General features: G+C 39.1%; 1 pseudogene; it reads left to right on the top strand.

The window, feature by feature from the left end:
• The first annotated feature begins 4,824 nt into the window (after positions 1-4,824).
• LOC122907881 lies at positions 4,825-5,840 on the top strand (annotated as a pseudogene).
• The last annotated feature ends 1,785 nt before the right edge of the window (positions 5,841-7,625 follow it).

The raw sequence follows: 7,625 nt of genomic DNA, 5'->3' as shown, positions 1-7,625 counted from the left end.
AGATAGGGTAAAAAAAAAAAAACAAAAAAAAACTGCCTCCCAAATAATTTAAATCCACAAACAGTCATCCTAGAATTTCATACCCTTCAGTATGTTTCCACTGTGGTCAACATTACTTATCACATGAACAGAGTTGACTACAAAGGAATCCAGAACTCTCATTCTTTGTTTGTTTGCTTATGATAGGTAGCTATGACCAGGATTGAACTGTAACCGGGATTTATATGTACACCAGACTTGCTTAATTTAGAAACAGCTCATTAGAACTGACAGAATAGACAGTTAGTTAGACATGAGCTGGACTCATGGGTGATGATGAATAATTTATACATTAGAAGCCTGGGGGAAAACATTTGACTTTGTCCTAAAGGCTTTCAGGACCCCTCAACATCCTGGCCTTGGGGCTTCCAAGTCTTCTGGGCCAACAGACCAAGAGCTATAGGTGCAGAGCATGAGCTCTCCTTTTCCATCTCTGCTGCCGGGTAAACCCTGGACTCATTTGCTATTTAATTTCCTTATTATTTTTATTTCTATTATCACATCTTTACTTTCTCCAAATAGAAACACTGCAGTTTGTGGGGGAAGGCTACCATGATGATTCTGATACAAACCTCATAGGTTTGATACAAAAACTCCCCCTCTCGACCAGTGGAAGGAGTCCCCGCAGCTGACTGGAAGCTGCCTCTATTAGAGATCTTCCTGTCCATGACCCAAGACCCTGCTTACATAAAAAGAAAAGACCCCTGTAGCCTCTGGGCAGTTGCCACCATTAGGCCTGCCCCCTGTCCCATCTTGAGATAAACTGCTCTGTGCTTCCTACCTTCCTTCTGGCTATCTTTATTTGAGCATGAATCCTCAGGTATATCTTTTGAAGAGCCAAGACTTCCATTCATACAACGTAGATTCTCCCACAGGTTACAAAACCTTAATTTCCATCATTCTTTTTCTTATTTTCCACTTGTATTTCAAGTTATTGACTTGGCTTTTGGCTTTAATATTCTATTACTATTCAGAGTTCTGTTATTGTCCTAGAAGGGAAAAAGTGATTTTTGTTTTAGGCCATTAAAAGTTACTGTCTCGGGCACCTGGGTGGCTCAGTGGGTTAAGCCGCTGCCTTCGGCTCAGGTCATGATCTCAGGGTCCTGGGATCAAGTCCTGCATCGGGCTCTCTGCTCAGCAGGGAGCCTGCTTCCCTCTCTCTCTCTCTGCCTGCCTCTCTGCCTACTTGTGATTTCTCTCTGTCAAAAAAAAAAAAGTTACTGTCTCTATAGCCACATAAGGGTAAGACCACACTTGAGTATGGCCTTTATCTTAAAAACAGGCACAGAAAAAGAGATGGGCTGGGTGGTGTGATTCCTTAAAAATTTTGACCAGCCAACACACAAAGAGTCATTCTCCTTCATCCATCCTCATGACACCAGAAAGTACATCCCGTTCGGTGCTATGTTTTAATCACAGTGTTTGTGGTGCATTGACTCTATGCCAAGTTCTCTGCTAACTGATAAACTTACCCCTTGAAACAACCAATGTACATGGGAACTATTTTATACATTTTACCAATGGAAAGAAATAAAGTGATAAGGACACAGAGTTAGGAAGTGCTAAAACTATAACTTAAGCCAGACATTTAAACCCTAGAGCCTCATTCTTCACCACTATGCTATAATTATGTTTCCTTTTTTATAGCTTGACAGATCCAGGATTAGGGTGGAGTGAGTGAGCTATATGCCCAGGGCACAAAACTCAACAGGGTGTAAGAACATTCAATAATCAAAATAAATAATATTTTGATGAAATATTTTTAAAATAAATATAAATGAAAAAATGTTCAGATAAATAAAATATCAAAATTTTAAATAAAGACATAAATATTTGAATCAGGAAAATGTTCTATGACTTAACTATATGAGATATGACAAGAGAAAACTTGGTCTCATTTAAAAATAAACCTGCGCATCACCTCAACCAGTTTCTCAATACCATCATTACTGACATTTGGGACTAGAGAATTCTTTTAAGGGACAGGCTTTCCTGTATACTGTAGGATATTTGGCAATACCCCTAGACTGTACTCATTGGATGTCAAAAGGATTTCCTTCAGTTGTGACAACCAAAAATGTTTCCAGATATTGCCAAATTTTCCACTGGGAACTAAGTCACATGGTTAAAAACCATTCACCTAGGTACATCTGATTTATTTTTAAATTGTTAAAAATAATTTTAAGTCTCTTTAAAACTGCACATTTTTTTCTCATAACACATTCATACCAGAAATGTAGTAAATGACTTTATTAGTGATAGGTTTGTTTTGTACAAACATACTAAGCCAATGTGATGAATTCATCCTTTGCTCATTGTAATTTAAAAAGTCCTGTGTGGCTTGATTATGTGATCTATGAAGAGGAAAGGTGAGCTCAGGTGAGCTGAAGCTGAATTTTTCATCATGCTATTTTTCCAGCATTAGATCGCAATTAACTTTTACATCTTTCTTACCTCAAACATCCTTGTAATTCATACCTAACATCCCAAGCCCTCATTAAAGAGACAAGCGAATCAGATATTAAAAAAAAAAAAAACAGGAGCAGGAGGGAAAGAAGGAGTAGAATGGGAGGATGTGGTAGGAGAGATTAAGTGGTCTGAAGGACCCAGGATATTGCAAAGGTGCACATAATCATTCCTGCTGATATAATGGAAAGATTCTGTGTCGGTTTTGGCAGTTCACAGACCTTGCTTCTAATCCTGACTCCTCCTTTTTTTAACTGTGTGATGTTAGTTAAATTACTAACTTTTCATTCTGTAAAGTGTACTCAATAATTCAAGTCTCTTGTGGGTTCTAAGGAGATTGCGATAAAAGTGTCTAAAGCAGTGCCACATACAGATAGGCAACACATGTTAATTTCTATTATCCTTTCTTGTTTGCATTCAGATGTTTTCTCTCTTCACTAGGTTTGTAACAAATTTTCATATGCTCCTGAAGCATAAGAATGTGATACAGGACAACATACTTTCTATGCAAAACCTCAATGCAACAAAATAATGTCTGTGGCCCAGGAAGTTGGTCTCATTTCTGCTTGCTTGATCCTTATGCTACTCTGTAACTTACTAAGGCCAAACTAGGAAAACTGCCCTGCTCTCTGGACCATTGAGATAAATAGAGTGGGTACCACAAAATTATGTAAAGTTTCCAGAAATTGGAGATGAGGGGAAGAGTAAGGAGGGAAACTGCCTCAATATTAGTGTTCTTGTTAAAAAAAAAAAAAAAAAAAGTACTTCTAGTTTAGATAATTGATCCTTGGTTTGTATTCTTTTACTATATTAATAATAAAATGTTAAGTATATATTCTTTATAATATTTCTGTGTCTACATTGTGATGTTTTTCATAAAGAACTGCCTCAAAGATCCACTTTTTTCCCTTTTCTCATTGAGATTCCATTGAGTTAAATCTACTCAGAAGTGTTCCTCAGAGACTGTCAATGAGAAAATATACCTTTGCTTTAGAGTCTCTCCTTTTGCAGTTCTTGTTTACATATTTTTCATTTAATGTTGGATAGTGTAAGTTAAAGTCATTCAAAATGTCTCTCACTATCCTTCTTTTCATAACTTGATTTGAGTTTTTCTTTTCCAACTAAAAATAGTGCAATTGCAAATTTTCTATTTAATGATGTGCTTTTTAAAGATAAAATATAATGTGCTTAAAATTATGCTATCTCCATGAATATGGAGACTTCATAAGGTTGGCTAAAACATGAAGCAACTGAAATAATACCATCTTTTCACAACATTCAATGTCCTGTTAAATAACCTGTCAAACTCCTTCTAGTAAACTCAAATTATTTACAAACATTGAATTTTTAAAAATACATTTATCTAAGGAAGGCATAAATAACAAGTTCAATTTTCATGAATAGTCAATGCATTTAATAAATCTATGAATTGTAGATAAGCTATTCTACTCGGGTTATACCACAGAGGAGAAAGAAATCATAATATGCATCCCCAGAAAACTACTCCCCCAGCACAGAGGAATTTTATTATTGGAAATCAGAAAGAACCACGTCCTAGAAGCTTGGATAAGTAAAGCAAGGCTCAATAATAAGGGAGAGGTATTACACACCATCTGCTACAGTTTAGGTAATCAAAGAAGCAGATTCTCAGATGGTGATTAGCATGGGGGAGGATTATTAGGGAGTGCTCCTGAGATCAGCATCCACAGAAGGGAAGGGAAAAAGGAAGGAAGCCAAAATTTGGCAGGGGGAACAAGTTGGGCTGTGCTGTAGTCACGCAAGGGAGGCCTTGGCCAGCTCTATGGGGAACTCTGAATCAAGGATGACCCTCAACGTTTTTAAGAATTCAGGCCAGGGATGCCTAGGTGGTTCAGTTAAGTGACTGCCTTTGGTTTAGGTCATGATCCTGGAGTCCTGCTTCAGGCTCCCTGCTCAGTGGGGAGTCTGCTTTTCTCTCTGACTCTCCCACCTCTCATGCTCTTTCCCTCATTCTCTCTCTCTCAAATAAATAGATAAAATCTTAAAAAAAAAAAAAAATCAGGAATTCAGGCCAGGAGGTTGAGCCTTTATAGTTCACTGTTAAGCGGGTCATGACTTTGGGCCAAGTGGCTCTTAATGAGGCGATTCAGCAGAAGGTTATCACTGACATCTGGATGCTGGTAGCATACACAGCACTTGGATCAATATGTCCTTCATTCCTGGGGGAGGTTTAGGGGGCACATCACAACATCTACTACTACTACACTTTTTTTTCTTTATGTTATCAAAGCCACTTAATATAAACACTATTACGCCTTTAAAAGCCATCACTAGACTCCTTTCTGCCCGTGGACGCCGCCGAGTAAGCATCGTTAAAGTCTCCCCTCCCACCACCGTCATGTCTAATTCAGAGTCTCCCAAAGAGCCTGAACAGCTGCGGAAGCTCTTCATCGGAGGTCTGAGCTTTGAAACAACCGATGAGAGTCTGAGGAGCCATTTTGAGCAATGGGGAACACTTACGGACTGTGTGGTAATGAGAGATCCGAACACCAAGCGCTCCAGAGGCTTTGGGTTTGTCACATATGCCACTGTGGAGGAGGTGGATGCAGCCATGAATGCAAGGCCACACAAGGTGGATGGAAGAGTTGTGGAACCAAAGAGGGCTGTCTCAAGAGAAGATTCTCAAAGACCTGGTGCCCACTTAACTGTGAAAAAGATTTTTGTTGGTGGCATTAAAGAAGACACTGAAGAACATCATCTAAGAGATTATTTCGAACAGTATGGGAAAATCGAAGTGATTGAGATCATGACTGACCGAGGCAGTGGCAAAAGAGGGGTTTTGCTTTTGTAACATTTGATGACCATGATTCTGTAGACAAGATTATCATTCAAAAATACCATACTGTGAATGGCCACAACTGTGAAGTAAGGAAAGCGCTCTCTAAGCAAGAGATGGCTAGTGCTTCATCCAGCCAAAGAGGTCGAAGTGGTTCTGGAAACTTTGGTGGTGGTCGTGGAGATGGTTTTGGTGGGAATGACAACTTTGGTAGCGGAGGAAACTTCAGTGGTCGAGGTGGTGGTGGATATGGTGGCAGTGGGGATGGCTATAACGGATTTGGTAATGATGGAAGCAACTTTGGAGGTGGCGGAAGCTATAATGATTTTGGCAATTACAACAATCAATCCTCAAATTTTGGACCCATGAAAGGAGGCAATTTTGGAGGCAGAAGCTCTGGCCCTTATGGTGGTGGAGGCCAATACTTCACCAAACCACGAAACCAAGGTGGCTATGGTGGTTCCAGCAGCAGCAGCAGCTATGGAAGTGGCAGAAGGTTTTAATTACTGCCAGGAAACAAAGCTTAGCAGGAGAGGAGAGCCAGAGAAGTGACAGGGAAGCTACAGGTTACAACAGATTTGTGAACTCAGCCAAGCACAGTGGTGGCAGGGCTAGCTGCTACAAAGAAGACATGTTTTAGACAATACTCATGTGTATGGGCAAAAAAACTCGAGGACTGTATTTGTGACTAATTGTATAACAGGTTATTTTAGTTTCTGTTCTGTGGAAAGTGTAAAGCATTCCAACAAAGGGTTTTAATGTAGATTTTTTTTTTTTTGCACCCATGCTGTTGATTGCTAAATGTAATAGTCTGATCATGATGCTGAATAAATGTGTCTTTTTAAAAAAAAAAAATAAAAGCCATCACTAATATCTCTATGAAAGAAATAAAATAAGCTATTTGAAAAACAAAGCTGCAAGCACAGAATTATATTTTTGAAGACATTGATGATATAGTTATTCCCCAGCCAAAAGATTTGACGGATGGAGACCCTAGGGTAACAAGTGGTAAAGGGTTTTGTCCTGGGTCACAGTCTTGGTTAATGTAGACTCAAGTTTCTAAGCTCCACCATTCTTTACCCTATAATATCCTGCACATTAGTGCTTTCCTCTTGCCTTCTACCAAATCCATTTCCTAGCAATCCTAGATTAAAATAACCTATAAAAGTTGGGGGAAAATAACAAACATATATACAAAAACCATGAAAATGCAGAAGATAGATTGGCGAAATTCTCATGGTCAAACTCTAATGATCTTTCCAAGAATACTGTGATTATATCCACTCCTTTCTTCATCTTGATAAATCAAGAGAAATGTGTGGTATTGGGAAATGGGAAGTAACTTCTCTTAGTTGCCCTAAGTTGTCAGAGCCAGAGAAACTGCTAGGACCATATCTATCAGCTCTTATGAATTGCTCTGATTTTTCAAGATCTGCTGTTGTATCATGTTGGGTCTGTACTGAGCAGGATTATTAGACATGGAAGAGAGCAGTGAAGTTGGTCACACTTATTTCCTCTGGATCTAAGCCCCCTATGAGTTCTACCTCAGGAGATCCCCCCCGCCCCAGTATCATATAAATGGATTACTCAGGACACCCAAGGATCTCTGCCAAAGATTACATTTTAAGGTCTCTTTCTAGCTCTACCTTTATATCTAGCTTTGGTCTCTGAAATTAACAGACTCAAGAAGAGATAGAGGTATGATAATTATGGCTAGTCCAACCTTCTTGCCAAAGTGAATGCAAAAATTGAAAAAAAAAAATGGCAGATCCTCCTGAAAGTATGAATCACAATCAATAGTATATTCACCACTGGCTGCCATAAAAGTTTCAGGATGATTCAGCAGAGAAGGAAGAATGTTCATGAATTTGTCTTCTTGCTGCCTGGGTGGTGTCCTATCAGGTGTATTAAAGTTAAAATCCCACATCTCCACTACGGAATCAAGTAACAATTCAAGTTAGTAAACAGAGATCAGCAATTACCCCTGTCCCTGGTGGGCAATGCAATAGTTCCTATGCTTTCCATACATATGCATACTGTCAGTGATGGTGATGTTGGACCTGATGGTCGGCACTACAGATGACACTGACTAGCCAAATTGGAGCCAGGAGGCATTCACAGCAGAGGGTCTGACCAGTTAATAAAATTCAGAGCTGTCAGAGAGACTCTGTCAAGTGTGAGTCTCTAACTTCTGTTTTTCACTTAGACACTTGAGTGCTACAAGCCCATAACAATGTTTAGCCTTTTAAAAATTTAGTCATGTATAGATTCTGAATCCTTTTGCCAAAAAAAACTTAAATGTAGT

Source organism: Neovison vison, chromosome 5 (assembly GCF_020171115.1).
Source record: "Neovison vison isolate M4711 chromosome 5, ASM_NN_V1, whole genome shotgun sequence".
Lineage (NCBI taxonomy): Eukaryota > Metazoa > Chordata > Mammalia > Carnivora > Mustelidae > Neogale > Neogale vison.
The sequence above is the reverse complement of the archived record's forward strand: the minus strand, read 5'-3'. Positions and strand labels throughout refer to the sequence as shown.